The sequence below is a fragment of the Triticum urartu genome, chromosome 1 (genome assembly GCF_003073215.2).
Source record: "Triticum urartu cultivar G1812 chromosome 1, Tu2.1, whole genome shotgun sequence".
Taxonomy (NCBI): domain Eukaryota; kingdom Viridiplantae; phylum Streptophyta; class Magnoliopsida; order Poales; family Poaceae; genus Triticum; species Triticum urartu.
Window position 1 is genome coordinate 32,502,818 of NC_053022.1, and position 16,723 is coordinate 32,519,540.

At 41.0% G+C, this 16,723-nt stretch overlaps 1 pseudogene; it reads left to right on the forward strand.

Annotated features, from left to right (window-relative positions):
* Positions 1 to 8,884: 8,884 nt before the first annotated feature.
* LOC125532652 lies at positions 8,885 to 11,069 on the forward strand (annotated as a pseudogene).
* Positions 11,070 to 16,723: the final 5,654 nt, after the last annotated feature.

Below are 16,723 nucleotides of genomic sequence, written 5' to 3' on the forward strand. Positions count from 1 at the left end.
TATGGGCAACCCATGCAACGAGGTAGATATGAACTGGGATACGCCGCACCGAAACCTTTTCAAAACTGGTAGTCACAAACTGGAGTACAAATTCTAGTAGGAAAATCAGTACTAGCACAGACGGATCATTATTTTGGCTTTCTTTATCTATAGTTCCACACTGGGTAGAAGTAGAACTCAGTTTTATCTATAATCTGAACATCAAGTGGAGTATGAGAGTGACCCAAAATAGATACCGATGCCAATAAGCAACATGCATAATTACTAATTACTGAACCAACGGAACCAAAAGTAATTAAATTCGCAGGCGACATCCCATTGTAATCAAATGATCAACTCACACTCAATACATGCACTCTAAATGAAAATAGTATGCCCAAAGAGAATGGCAACTATCTATATATACTGGCGAAGATGGAGCTGCATAAGTGTGTTTGGCATCACGTTGATATGCATCTGTGCCACTTCGAAAACAAATTTACTACCTATGTTGTTTATTTTGAGACATTGGAGTCCACCAAATTCAGTCAAGTTTTATTCTCGAAGCGATGCTCTGGTGTATTCCAGATTCACTTTCATTAGGTGTGAACACATTATGTGCCACTTGATATGTTTATAGTGTTGTGCCGTAGAGTGTTTTGTGGTCCGTTAACATCTCTAGAGATCAGGTGTTTAACAACCTTCAGCTGCAAGTTAAGGAAGAAGCACTCTCTTTGCTCATTGCCTCTGATCTGAAATTTTGGGCGATGGCGAGAGTGAAGACATGTCCTGAATTATGTGAGTAGTCTTGCTTTGTGCACTGGTTTGGCGTGGAGATATGCGTGTGTGTGTTTGTTTTATCGCCCTAGATCGGGTGAAGTTTTGTAATCTATAGCTCTTGCCTTCTATATCACTATGGCATGCATTTTGTGTACTCTGAAAAAAGAGAAAAACTTCTCTAGAAATCTTGAGATGTTCTTCTGCGCTCCTATTCCTGCCGGAGTCAAGAAGTTCGAAATTGGTGTACAGAACATAGGAAAGTTTAAGTATAAGGGAATAATCATTGCTAGCACACAAGCAAGTTCACTTTTCCACTATTATGCATAATTTGATTTGAATTTTTTTGTTTGGCTCATAATGTTTGGGGCTCCGTTTTATTAAAATGTTTATGTTCTGTTAGCATTTACTAGACACGACTTTATTTGGAAGAACATCTATGGCGAACATAACTGGGACAGCTATGTTGAAATAAATGAACAAGCTAGCATGCATTTCACATGATTAAAACCTGTGGTTAAGGATTAATACGGATATGTGGGTGATCAGTTTGACGACAGTCAGTAGAGCTAAGGCAGGAAAGGGACAGGATCATGCAGCAGGGTCAATAGAGAAAAGTCAGGTTACACACTTTTAACTAATTTCCAGCACTGAAAGAACAGGTTACTCACCCCGCAAAAAAAAAAGAACAGGTTACTCGGCTATCTTGGCGGTGGAATTTAGAGCAACATGTCTCTCAGAGTCAGAAACTACTTAGTTGGCATGGAAAGAAAACATATAACAAAAAAAAAATTACTAGCAGAGTTGTAGCCTTGTAGGTACAGAAGCCAAATATATAGTCTTTATCCATTGACTAAACTGTACGTAACATGGAGGCATCAAAGGATGACCCGTTGCCTCTTTTGAGAAACTTCTCAAAAGCACATCTAGGTTTTTTGAAAAGCACATTCAGGTGACAAGGCAACCTTCTTTTCTTCAGAAATGATTCAGGTTTCATCTTGATCGGCAAGTTAGGCTCTGCACTCTGCGTCCCCTGAATCAAGGAGCCACACTGGACTTGTAAAAGAACATTATATTTCATGATAAGTGGTGTAGTGTCAATAACGCTCTTATATTATGGGACGGAGGGAGTAACTATAGTAAGGCATTGAAATTTCCAAACTAAATGTCCTTTTCTGTTTGCCATTTGGTGGAGAAATCCAGTGTTTCCTTTTTTTTTCTGAACTGAAATCCAGTGTTCCCTTCAGAAAAATGGACCCTGAATTTAGCTCTGTTCTTCTGAAGCAGCAAGAAGGCTTCTATCATCAAGCAGATAATTACTCACTTGAGCAGTAGTAAACACTACCGATTATGTCAAGAGCTAGACAAAGATTAGTTCAAAAAAAAGAGCTAGACAAAGATCAACAAAGCAACACAGAGATCAAGGCATCCAGGAGATGGTGATGCACAATGGCATCTGAAATCGAGTGACCATCAATAGAGCTAGCAGCACACATGCATGCTTGGAGATTATCATTGTGGTCGCCATGCATGCACGCCATTATCTGCTAGTGTTCTTGGATGCATGCATGCATGCATGCTGTTTCAATCATGCATAATCACTCTTGTCAATGGTGGATGGTGATTACGTGTCCCTCCAGACCATCATCAAGATCTAGGACACAAATTACTGATCTCGAGGCTGACAGCACAGTAGACAGTAGTGTCTGTCAAGAGACACCATCATGATTCCTGACCAAAAGTTTTATCTTTTGTGTATTTCTTTCTGCTGTGTAGATATGTTCTGAGCTTGCAACCTTAGTCCATACTGCAAGCAAGGCAGGGACAAGAGACGACGGTGCGCCATGTACGTATCTACATCCCGATTGCGTGCCTTTTCCAAACGCATATACATACAAAATAAAGTAGTAGTATTGGTGTGACGTGGTGCTGATTTTCAATGCAAATGTAAAGGAAGCATCAAAGAGAATATGAATGCAAAATCCAACAGGATTGAATAATATAGTGTTAGGTTCTAAAAGGAAAATGGGAGAACAAGTAGAAGGCCAAAAGACATGGGATTTAACACAAGTAAAGTGCATTAACCTTCCGGCTTTGCAGATGTACAAACAGAAAGCACCAAGTCAAACAAAGACATGGCTGAACTGTGCTACACTTTATGAACCCAGAACTACCCCTAAAAGCACACCTAGTTGAATCACTCACTTTGGGTGCGACTAAAACATACTCTCTCCACCCCAAAATAAGTGACTCAACTTTGTACTAACTTTATAGACATCACTATGATATTTCTTATTACTATTAATTAAGCACTAACTGAATTGAAGATCTTCCACATAGCCCAATCTGAAGAAGTCAAGAAAAGAAGAAGGAAGAACCCCGAGCTTGCAGAATCCAGGTTCAAGCCTCAGCCACCATATCAAAGATCCATAAGTAGACGCAATGACCGCATATTTAAGTGAGAAACACAACACTTCAAAAACAAAAAGATTAGCCTTACCATTTTCCTCTAGCATGCTTAACATGATCATGTCGCATACATGTAGACGCATGGCATGGGAAGAGGACCACCCCCAGAAAGCTTAGGCCCAACTATGTGAAGTTTCGCCAATTCTATTTGACACATAGGCCGGCACATTAGCGTTAGCGCTCCACCGTTTCAGCCAATTTTTTTCTGTCAGCCTTACTGTTCTAGGTCTGGTTTCTGGCCTTTTTTTCGTTTTTATGATTTTTTTTCTTACTTAGTTTTATTTAATTCTGGTTTTATGGTTTTTAATTTTAGTGATTTTCTGGTGAGTCTTTCAGTTTTATATTCTGCATTTTTATTTCCTATAAGTTTGTGCAACATAATAATTATTTTAATGTAGGATTTTTCCAGTACACACTGAAGATTTTTTAATGTACCATGAACAATTTTTTAAGGGTAAATTTTTCTAATATACTTTAAATATCTTTTCATATATACAGAACTTTTTATTATATGGTGAACATTTAAAAAATACTTAAGATTTATAAATAAATTTAATATATGTTAAACATATTTTAAATATCATTGAATTTATATAATATACGATGAACATTTTATATACAGACTGAGCTTTTTCATTCAAGCTACTATATAGCGCAAACTGCGAGTAATAGCGCCACATAGCCAGCAGGTCCCTCTTGTTGGGCCGGCCCATTTTCATGGGAGATGTTTATCTTGTAATTGAAATGCTAATTTTTTTTAAAACTGTTCTTTGTGTATTTAAAATTATTCAATGTGCGTTTAAAATATTAATATTTATTTGAAGAAACATTTTTTGTGCATTGAAATCTCTTCAAAATGTATTAAAAAGTTCAACATGTCTTAATATTTATTTGAAGAAACATTTTTTGTGCATTGAAATCTCTTCAAAATGTATTAAAAAGTTCAACATGTCTTAAAAAATGTTCGAAATTTTTTGACCAATTTTCATTGTTTATTATTTGAGCAATGCTCAACATGTATTTAAAAAATATTAAATATGTATTATAAAATATGAAAAATATATTTTAGAATTTATGTATATAAAACACACAAAATTAGTTAGGAAAAGAAACATAAAAATGCGAAAACAAAAACCACAGAAAAAAGGAAAACATGAAAAGAAAAGTGAAAAGAGAAAAACATGAAAATGAGAAAGAAATGGAAAAGGAAAAATTAGAAAGATACAAGTAAATAAAAAGAAAACTAATAGAGAGAAAAATCCAAAAAAATGAAAAGTTGATTTAGTTCAATCAATGCGAGCGAGCATAGCAGCCTACACGTAGAACAGAAAAATAGAAAGAAACAAAAAAGGCAACATAAGTTCTTGGTCCCTCTAGGAGCTACTAAGTGTTACAATAAACCAAAAAAGAAACACACAATAGTTTTTCGGTCCACGCTAGGAGAGATACCTCACAAATCAAAAGACAAACTAGTATATTGGGCCGGTCAACCTTGTGATGCATGTAGGCTAGCGTGATGTTGCGGTCACAGTAAGCGAGATATATTTTGGTGCTAAATTCTACTAGCAGGTAGTGACCACTAATTAGACTAAAATCAGCCTAGAGGCCTCAAAATAGCTTGATTACTATGATCTTTACTTTTGTGGTAGAATAATTTATCATATAAAATGACCAATAGTTACAACTCATGCTCTAGGTTTCGTGCTGACCTTCTCGTCCAAAGGAATATGGATATGTGAAATGTAAGTCCAACATGAAACAAGTGGTGGTATTTTACATACTTAATTCCTGGGATCTTAAGCATGGAAGGATACAAGGATATACTTAATGTTCACGCTAGTGTAAATAAAAATAGTCATATGCATCCTAACGATGTAGAGCCGGGGGTTTTAACATCCATCTCTAAAATAACTCAAGACCCACCCAAAGAGTCGTAGAGAAGCAGGAACAAGAAAATAAAAGATCGATCTTATTCCTTTTCTTAGCGAGATTGAATGCATCGAACAACATGAGAAACAGTTGGAATTTCTCTACTCCAGAGAGAAGTAAGCATAACATATTTTAGATTTGCAAATGTTCCTTAGTTCCTAAATTTGCATATATTTAACCCTGAGCACTGACCCATGTCCTGAGCACTGACCCATGTATATAAAGATGGAACAATTTTTACTGTTAATAGTTAAGGTTAGCATTGAGAATATTATTTTAAATTCACAATTTTTACGGACTTTCACTTTTCCTAAGAGCATCTCTAGCAGACCCCGTATAACGCTGCGACCCGCAAAATAACCGTAAAATACGGGTCCGCGTGGAAAATCCTGCCCGACTAGACCCTGCAAAACGTGTCCGGCCCATAAAAGTTTTTGCACGGCGCAACATAATTCCTGTCCCAACCCGTGAAAACGCGCCCCCCCCCCCCGCCCGTCGGCGCCCTATATATAGTGGGAGCGGTTGGTGGGGGGGGGGACATTTCAGCCCGCACTTTTCCCCACCCACGGCCGCCCCTCTCCACCTCGCACCACGCTTTTCCCCACCACCCGCCGCCTACAATTCCGGCCAAACTAGCCGGCCGGAGGGCCGCCACACGCCCGAGCTTGCCCTCTGCCACTTTCTCCTACGTCGGCGGGTCGGAAAGTTGCAGATCGGCAACTGTTCGACGCAGCGGCCGGATTTGGCGTTTCCGGCCACCGGTGGCTGCGCCAAGCCATCGGTTGGTCGGCGAGCAGTCCGCCCAGCCTTGGCAAAGCCCCAGCGCCCCATGCAGGTATGAGTTCGTCCTATAGCCGCCGCCGCCGCAGTCGGTTTGCCGGCAAGGATTCGCCGGCCATCCGCCGGGCTCGGTGCTTGCGCAGCGGCTCGCCGGCTCGCCTATGCCGCTAGTACAGTGCAACGGTTGCACGCGGACAATGGTGCGGCGAACTTCTGGCACCCGAAGCACCCCGGATGGGTGTTCTTCAAAGCGAAAACGACGGGGTATGTGTTGTTCCCATTCGTCTTTGTCACTGTATTCTTCGGTTCAATTGCGATAGCTCATTTTGAACATCGTCGTGTGTGTAGGAAGATGGGTGCTCATTTTGGTTTTGGGGAGGAGAATACATTGATTTATTGATATAAAGAAACTTAATAGATGTTTGTGCACTCCTTAGTAAAATTGAGGCTAAAGATGCGGCTGCATGTGCAATTAGAGAAGAAAGTAGAGGGAAATCATCGTCTACTTCTTTAGAACCAACGAAGAGTGAAGAATGCAAGATTAAGAATCCACACATCAACAACGAATGCATGGAGAAGATATTGCTCCAACTAGTAGGAGCAGTTATGGAAGTTGGATATCTTCTAAAACTAGACGATGCCCCGCACGTTGTTGCGGTAATATTTTGCAATATATTTCTAAGATATTAATAATTTTATGGAAATAAGAATACTCGAAGAAATAATATGTGAGCTAAAACTAAAAATACATATTGTTATTTGTGTTTGATTATTGTATTTTTATAAAATATTTATTAAATATATCATGCATGTTTGCATGTTGAAGTGAATCTTTTCCTATGACTCATTGAATGTTGAAGTGGATCTTTTCTAATGCATGTTGCTTGATGAGGTGTCATGCTTGCATGTTGAGAGAAATGGATTAGTGGGGGCTAGCTATTTAGATATAGAAGATGCATAATTGTGGTTCTTGTTTTCTTTGATCTTACTATTGTAGCAAAGTTTTGATGAATTACTATGTATCCAATGGCGTTGAAGAAAATAAAAAAGTAAAGAAATGTATTTTTATGTGTGAAACTAACATGCAAATTCCGGATTGGTGGGCCGGCGGGGGCGGCGCCTGAGCAGACCCCGCAAAGCCGACCCGTAAACCGTTTTGCGAGGTCTGACTCTGCCGCCGCCCGTGCCAGCCTGCAAAGCCGTTTTTCCGCGAACTGTAAACGCGTTTTACGGGTCGGTGTTATACGGGGCCTGCTAGAGATGCTCTAAGTATAGCCAAAGTAAACACACGAGAAGAAATTATGTTGATGAGTTCAAACGAAAGATAATGTTGATTAATGAATCCAAATTTGTTGAACATGGGTTTATTATGAGAAACATTCTACTATGTGGCTTGATCTTGCATTCCAAAGAACTCCAAACACTACCATAAACCCAAAACCTCAATTAAACACCAATGCCACATGACATGTAATTTTATGACCATCGAATATATATTTGCCTCACACTGGAGGCAGAAGTGAACAAAGTTGCCAGGGGTGCAACTGGTCGAATTCGAGAAGGATGCTTCACGCTACACTCATAGTACACAAGTTTAACAAAAAAATGTAACTAATTCTGGTATTGTTAGTCCCAGAACCAAACATTCCGTAAATTTGTACAAAGAGACCCAATATTTAGAGCATGCATCGCATTTTCCATAGGATTTCCCAAATCTCACTTCAGGTTGTTTTCACAATGTTTTAGCAACAAAACTTGTTCTATACGATAGCACGTGAAATCATATCTAGTTCTCAATTTTTGCTCTTCAGAAAACACATGAATGATTCGGCATATGAGAATTTTGTTTCTATACAAAAAAAATGCATCGGGCGACAGGAGCTGCTACACAGAGGGGTCATGACCTTTACATTATAAGGACTAATGTGTAACAATTTAAATTAAAGGAGTACATGAATTTGAACAAACAAATTACAGTGTTCATTTTTTGTTGTTGATAAAATCCCTGCAATGGTAACCCTCAAAATCGGAAAGCTCCCCTCCGACGTGGGTCCCACATGTCATCTTTTCATCTCACCTTCTCCGACGCCGCCGCGCCGCCCTCGTTGCCCTTGACGCGCCGTATCTGCGAGCTCCCCCGCCACCGCCGACGAGTATGCAAACCGAGCAGCCTCAGGTCGACGCCGGCCGCCTTGCCCGACCTCAGCTCTCTCAATCGGCTCCGGGGAGGGGAGCACTTCGGATGGGAGGTGCCACGACCAGGAACAGGTAGCACTGCGAGTCTGCGAGTACGCGGCTTCATCAAATTCAGTCAAGTAGCATTCTCTTAATAATCCGATTCAATTTGTATTTACGGATTGCGGTCAATCAAAATTCGGTTCCACGACCACGAGGTACGCGGCTTCCTGCAATTCAGTCCAGTCGCATTCCACGAGCAGGTAATTACAGGTTGCGGTCAATCAATATTCGCCCAGTAAATCTCTATTCAGGACTGAATAGTGTTGGTCTTCATTCAGTTTTTCTCTTTTAACTGCTCAATGACACATGCTTGTGTAGAGCAGAATGTTAGAAGGTCTTGCACGCGGTCCTTGCGGAATCAGCTCCACAACCTGGCCGAGCACGGGCTACACGGCAAGCCTCTCAATCACTTTCTTTTGAACTGTCAACGGCATCAGGACATCGGGACTGTCGGTCCTCAAGACTCTTCATTCAGTCACTGACGAACAGTACACGCGGTGCTTCAGACTTCAGATTCTTCCTCGGTCAATGATGGTACATGCCTGTGTGGAATCAACTCCATAATCTGGCCGAGCATGGGCTACACAGCAGGCCTTGCAATCACTATCTTTAGAACAATCAACGGCATCAGCGGACGGACTATATATCCATGCATGTAATCTGTCACGTGTGTGCTTTGGAGCTTCACTTACGAACTATAGACCTGCACAACATGAGCCTTCTCCTTGCTTGGGAGCTCCTGCTATTCCTCCTTGCCTTGACACAGCTTTCTTGTGCCTCAAATTCTACGCATCCATCACTGGATCGGCAAGCAGAGGCACTTCTCCGCTGGAAATCTAGCCTAAGCAATTGTCACTATTTGGACTCATGGAGAAAGGAAACCAGCCCCTGTAACTGGAAAGGTATTACCTGCAACACTGTGGTGTCTCGTGGCCATGACCATTGACCAGGGTGATGCAGTCCTAGTTGTGTCCAGCATTTCGCTTGATGGCTATTACCTTGAAGGCAGGTTGGATAGTCTCCACTTTGCAGGCTTGCCTCATCTTGTCCATTTGGAACTCAGCGGCAACTCTCTCTGGGGCTCAATCCTGTCAAGCATTGATGCTCTTGCCGAGCTCACTCACTTGGATCTATCCTTCAATGGCTTGAATGAATCTATCCCAACATCCCTAGGTAATTATACTAAACTAACCCCCATCAATCTCTCTTGTTACAATTTGTTTCTACCATGCCTAGTACAGTAAGAAGACTAGAGAATTTAATGAGCCTCTCCACTTTGCAGGCTTGCCTCGTCTTGTCTATCTGGACCTCAGTTACAACAATCTCTCAGGCTCAATCCCATCAATTATTGGTTCACTTGCCGGGCTCACTCACTTGGATCTATCCAACAATGGCCTGAGCGGATCTATCCCAACATTCCTAGGTGATTGTACTAAACTAATCTCCATCGATCTCTCTTACTACAGTTTGTTTCTGCCATGCTAACGACAGTAAGAACACTAGAGAATTTAATGAACCTCTCCACTTTGTAGAGTTGCCTCGTCTTCTGTATCTGGACCTTAAAGGCAACTCTCTCCGGGGCTCAATCCCTTCAAACATTGGCGCTCTTGTCGAGCTCACATATTTGGATCTATCTATCAACGATCTTGATGGAGCTATCCTACCTTCCATAGGTAATTGCACTAAACTAACCTCTCTGGATATATCATGCCATTTGCACCTACAAGCTTGCTAGCTGATTTAAAGATGGTCAAATTTAAGTTGTAACAACTTTATTGACCCAATATCTTGTAAATATAAATATTTATTAAAATTTTACACCTTAAGTTTAACAGCTTATCTGGTCATCATATTGTCTTGATACACAATTTAAAGGTGATAATTTTTCAGGCTTGCCACATCTTGTCTATCTGAACCTCAATGACAATGATCTATCAGGCCCAATCCCATCAAGGATTGCTGCTCTAGCCAAGCTTACATTATTGGATATATCCATCAATGGCCTGAACGGATCGATCCCACCAACTTCCCTCTGCTTATGATACAATTTGAGCCTCCTCATTTGGGAAATTTGGCCAGATTAAACTTTGTAGACCTTAAATTTAATAGCTTATATTTCATATTGGACCTCAGCGGTAACTCTCTATCAGGCTCAATCCCATCAAGCATTGGTGCTCTTGCCGAGCTTAAATTCTTGGATATATCCTCCAATAGACCTGACGGATCTATTCCATCATCCATAGGTAGTAGTAATAAACTAACCTTCCTCAATGTATCATAAGCACCTGGTTGGAGACAACCCTTCAGCAATGGGCTTTACTTGACCCCACCTCCTAAATTTGCAAAATGTGTCATATTAATTTTTGTACAGCCTAAGTTTGACATTATATCTGCTCATACTGTCTTGCTCCATGATTTGAAGGATGATCAATTTTGCAGGCTTGCCTCATCTTGACTATCTTGACCTCAGCAGCAACACTCTCTCAGGCCGAATCCCTTCAAACATTGGTTCTCTTGCTAACCTATCGTTTTTTAATCTTTCCAAAAATAGCATACATGGATACATCCCACCATCTATTTGTAATCTTACGAAATTAACCACCCTCGATCTCTCTTACAATTTGTTGTCTGGAGGATTCATGACTTGTACACTAGGCACACTAGACAACTTAACGGAGCTCTATTTAAGCCACAACATTTTAACTGGCCCAATACCGCCTAGTTTTTCAAGTCTGACGAGTTTGAAATTGTTGGATTTTTCCAACAATCAAATCATAGGTTCCATTGGAAGCATAGGGAACATAATGAGTTTACAATACTTGGATCTTTCTAACAATCAAATAACTGGTTCTATCCCTTCAACCTTCTCAAATTTGAAAATGGAAAATGGAAACTAAACTATGCCATGGAAAATGAATTTTCCGTGCAAAGAAAATGAAAACTCCGTTAGGCAACATTGTTTGGAATTCCAATATGCACCCTTGTGCATAATATGAGATCATTTGAACAAACTATGCCATAAGTGTGGCCATAAGATTGATCATTTGGCTTGAAAGTCATGAATCTTCACGCATGATAGCTCGTTTCTGAGAACATTTTTTAAAAATAATTGCCGTATTACAAGTTTATTATTTTTCCTGGAAACTTGGTCACATATAATGACACAATGCGAAGGTTTTCCAATTTTTTGATTTTTTTTTAAATTTTTTATACCCGTTTCAAAATGCGGTCAAAACGGCGGGCATGACCTTTCCTAGCTAGTGGTTGAATCTTGAAAAACTTTTGGTGCTTCTCTAAATAAATAGATACTTATGTACCTAGAAATGATTTTCGAAAAAAGTAAAGAGCAAACTATAAGACAGCTGTAGTTCAAATTTGATCCGCTTCTAGCTGGATCAACGGAAATTTGTCTTTTTTACCAGAGGTGGATAAAATCTTTTGACACCCAACTATTTGGTCATTTGTGCATTAAATATGGCCTAATAGTTTATAAAATTGATTTCATCCAATTTTTCAATAAATATATTGTAGGTCCTTCACAAAAAAAACTCATTTTGGACACTCAAAAAAGGGAAAATGTTTTTTTTTCAAAAAACTCATTTCCGACGACACCTTTTTAAAGATATTTATCTTATTCCATGTTGTTATTTTTTCTGAAAACTTGTTCACATTTTGGTGACACAATGAGAAGGTTTTTCATTCTTTTTAGATTTTCTCATATCATAAAGTAGCTTAAATGATTTTAACACATTATTTTAAGTTAACCACGACCAATTTGGATGGTCATAACATCGTACTGCATTCTGATTGGTACGTGGACATATCACGCGGATCATGCATCCAACACCGTCGGATGCTCGGGGATCCAACGGCTGTCCTCGACCCATCCACACCAACCCGGAAACCCTAGCTATGACCGGCCAGCCCAAGCTCGCGTCGCCCGCTTCGTCCGCGCATGCGACGCCCTGCTCGTCTGCGGGCTGAGGTCCTTGCTAGCGGCCTCCGTCTCGTGCTCGAGCCGCCCTCCGCGCGCCCCCTTCCCCTCGGCTAGATCCCACCGCCTGCCGTCTCTGACCTTGCGGTCTCTCGTTGATGTGCTGCACGAACACGGTGGCATGCTCTTCCAGGATGGTTCATCTCCCTCCATCTCTCTCTTTCTCTTCCCTACTCTCTCTTTGTCATGATTTCTTTATCTAAATCTCTCTCTCTGCAGGCACCCATGAAAGCGAAGATGGATCATCACCGGAGATGAGGACTACTCGGGTGGTAGCCGCCAAGGCCAAGGCCAGGGAGTACAGCGATTTCGCCGCCCACGCCACCCAGCTCTTCCGCCCGAGGGATGTCCGCCGCGCCGATATGACCACCCCGTCCCCTCCATCGCGGGTGCCTCCCATCTCGTGCACCCCCTGCCCCGCCGGTTGTACCCCCATCTTCTCTACGCGGATCCGCCTCCGAGGTAGCCCTGTTTTCTTCAGATCTCTACCAAAGGACTGGGCTTATGCTTGTAGTGTGTACGATGATGAGCACCTGGTGGAAGTTAGAACCTTACATTTTGTAGTATATTTCAGATGCATAGGTAGATTCTTCGATGCTTCCTAGGCCTATACTGTTATGTTTGGCTTGAATATCTCTAGTTTGTATTTTAGCTCCTGGGTGCTAATTTTAGCTGCTGAAGCATTGGCAGTGGTTTGTGGTGGTCTGCATGTGCTAGCGATACTAAGCATCCTATCTAAATTTAACCTTAGGTTGTACATTTGTTGATTTTTGAGTTTGGCTTCGTATTTTTCTATATGCATTTAGCCACCACTGAATCTTTGAGTTCCTGTTTCATTGTGTCAACGCAACCTTAATCCAGATACCATCGTTCCCAGAGAATCCAAATTTCAGTTAGTTCATGTCAACGTGGCCTTATCAGCATGATTCGACCATGAATCCATGATATTATCTAGTGCAGCCAATGGGTTACTCGCGGTACCGATTGTTCTTATGAAATGGACAGTGCCACGTGCAAATGAACTGAAACATTTTATTTTATTTTATTTTGCGGGTACTTTGAGTCTTCACCATCCCAGGTCTGAACCCTGCAACACAGCACAACACTGGTATAGTGCATGCATCCTGTTAATGCGGAAGGTTTCATATATAGACCGATAATCCACGTGACTTTGACTGAATTGTTAAGTTAGTATATTATACTTGACCGTCTCCGTCTGGCGCCCACACTCCCTCACACTACGCGTCTTCATCCACTGGGATGGACACGCGCTACGCATTTTACGTAGTATACATCTATGGTGAGCCAGTCAGTAATGGTGGCCGAGTCATTGATACTCACCTAGCAGCCACTTGTTGGCCACTTGATTCAGAGTTTCAAACCATATAACCCCAAGTCTACTTTCATCATAGAAATGAAAGATAAACCGATGAGGTCGATGGAGTGAGCAAGTAACCATGTGGTATCTCTTCTGTTCTGTTTTGTTTCTTCTTGCTTAAGACATGCTTCCTCTTGCTTAAGACATGCTGGATCTTCGCTTATGCTTCAAAAAATTGAACGAATCATGCATGCATGTAAACAGAAATCATGATGTAAATTTTCTAATCTGAATTCTGAATTTGAATCAGAGTTGATTGTTAACTCTGAATCTTTCAGACCTCATGGGTTACTCCCAAGTAAGTGTGAAGCCACAGTACGTGTTTAAAAATCTTACAGGTGCCAAGTTAACTTGAATCAGAGCAGAAAGCTAACGGCAACCTTACAACAAAGTTTTTTAAATAATACTGCCGATCTGTTGTCTTTCTACTGGTACTGGACTACTGGCAGAGAAAAATGTGCATAAAGGCCCTGTTCATGTGATTGACCAAATTTCCCACAAGTTTTAATGCTCGCAGATTTTAGTTGGCTCCGTTCATTCTTTTCAAAATGTGCATACATGCCCTGCTCACATGTCCTTTTCCCTGCTGCCTCGATTAGGATGATTACCTTAGTTTTTTTACGCTATTTTATACAGCATCAGAACAACCTAGTATTCTAAGGATGCCTCACTTTGAAAGGTATTCCATCATCCGGAGGACTCTGCATCATATATGATATTGATTAGTTAGATGGACTCTGCATCATCCTAGAACACCATGGTCTCTGTTAGTGGTATGCATGCATTAGAAACACAATATGTCTGTATGTAATCTAACTTGCAGTGTGTGTGTGCCATGCAGGGAGATGGTGATCAGGTGAACAAAATATGCCTGGAAGACCTCTGGCACAATGGCGGTGTGCAAGCAACGTCTTGTTGCATTCTACTGGTACTGTCTGTCGTCTCGTGTCAGCGTCTCATTATCGTGTACAATCTAAATGAGTAATTCGGAGTCACTTGTGTTTGATTTCAGTTCATAATTTTATTATATGCTCTTGATCTTGTTCGGTTCCATACTAGGGAGCTTCTTCTCCTCTCATGTTGTTGTTGTCGATTTGGTACTAGCTAGAATGATTCCTTGAGCTTGATAATGACAGATTGTACACTGTCTTGCTCCAGTGTTACATAATTGTTATCACAGTACACACATACCTCATTGTTGTCCATGGATATTGTTCTCTGCTGCCAGCATTGACTGGTTGTAGTTGTTTCGGCAGATCACATCACATTCACATGGGCGCATGTGTAGCACTGACTGGTTGTACACACATAATGTTGGCTGATTGTCCACACATAATGTTGACTGGTTGTACACACATAATGTTGGCTGTTATGTATTGATTTTAGTGTCGAAAATGACTCAAACCTGAAGTACTTAAAATAGATTGTCGTTCCTTTTTGTTTGTTTTGATACCCATATACCCATAAATCAGGGGGAAATTATTGCCTGGATAGGTGTTTTCTTTTATGAAGTTAGTGGATGTTTGATCAAGTCCCCCTTTCCGTTGTATGAAACGTTTCTCCTGTTGTACTTAAAAAGCTTTCCGCTGATGGCAGGAAGAAGAAGGCTGTTCACAAGAAGATGGCAGGAAGAAGCAGGTTGATTCAATTCGATCCTCAAGGTTAGGGGTGGGCAGAAAAACCAACGAACCGAACACCGAACCGAAACCGAAACCGAGACCGAATAAACCGAATTTTCGGTTTTTTAAATTGATACAGACAATTTCGGTTTTTAGTTCCAATAACCGAACAAAGTTCGGTCTGTTCGGTTGTTTTCCCGGTTAGCCGAACTAGTATGCAGGAGTACTAAGCTAGCGTGGAATTTCTCGCAGTCTCTGTACGCGAACCACGTCCGGTTGTTTTCCCGTACCCAGCCCAACTAGCTACGCTACTGTCTACTGGACCTAGCTAGATAGCCCACTAGCCCAAATGAGACGGCTTTCGTGGATTGTGGAATGACCACCTGCCTGAAGCTAGCACGTGTGACTTAATTGATTGGGACACACTTCCTTTAGTCCCACCTCGCTTGGTCAATCAGGAAAGGTAGACAGGCTCAGCTATATAAGTGCGTGCCGCTGCTCGCCTGGGGATAGAGCGCCTTTGCTCAATCAACGGGGCCTTCGGTATAAACCGGAAACCGCACCGAAATAATCGGTTAACCGATTTTTTGGTTAGCTTTTTTTTGTACTCATTTTCGGTTTCCGATTCTGTGAACCGAATATTTTAATAAACCGAATGGTAGAAACCGAATTTTTGGTTTATACCGAACGCCCACCCCTACTCAAGGTAGCCCTTCCCTCCCCCTTCTCTCTTCGATTCGATCCGATCTGTGCACAAAGTTCACTAGTTTGGATGCATCATAGAATTTGTGGTGATGTTGTCTAGATTGCAGCAAGAAAAAATACTAGTGTTGAGGTTGTTAAGTGTTTTGTTACGTTGAAATCTGAACCATTTATTGAATAGTAGGATGGCTAACTTACTATGATTATCTCTTGTTGCTATGTTTGTCTTTTCCATATCCAAATCATGTTTATGAATTGGTGTGCTTGAAAACCAAGGAATGCTTCTATTCCTTGTCGGTGTGCTTGAAAACCAAGAAATCTGAACCAGCTCGTTATTTGTTTGGTGGTTGGTTTGCATACATGTTCTTTTTCTGCAGAAATATGGTGTGGTTCCTTGCAGAGTAAATATGCTGTTAGATTTACTTTTATTTTGTTCCTAATCATTTTGTTCTATAATATGCAGATGCTGGCCTTTCATGTTTCTTCACGAGCATCAGGACAAGGAAGTTGGAAGAAGCATAGTTCTAGCTCATTGGAGCTAGTTCTGGGAGCAATGAAACCCTTTAGGCTGATCCTATTTGTATGTGTGTTATATGATGTAGCAGAACTTGTAGGGCTCATGTGATAGATTCGTGTGGTAGACTGTACACTTGTAGAGCTGTTATCTAATTGTAAACTTGATGCTGATCACATTTGTATGTATGTTATATGATGTAGCAGATTGCTTCTTGCTGTTATTTGAAGTATTGCATTGGTTTTCTGTATTGGTATATTGAAATTTGAAGAACATGACCTTGACAAAACAAAGAAAAACAAAGGCTACAGCCCAAAAGCAAAGGTGCATAAAAAAAGAAAAAC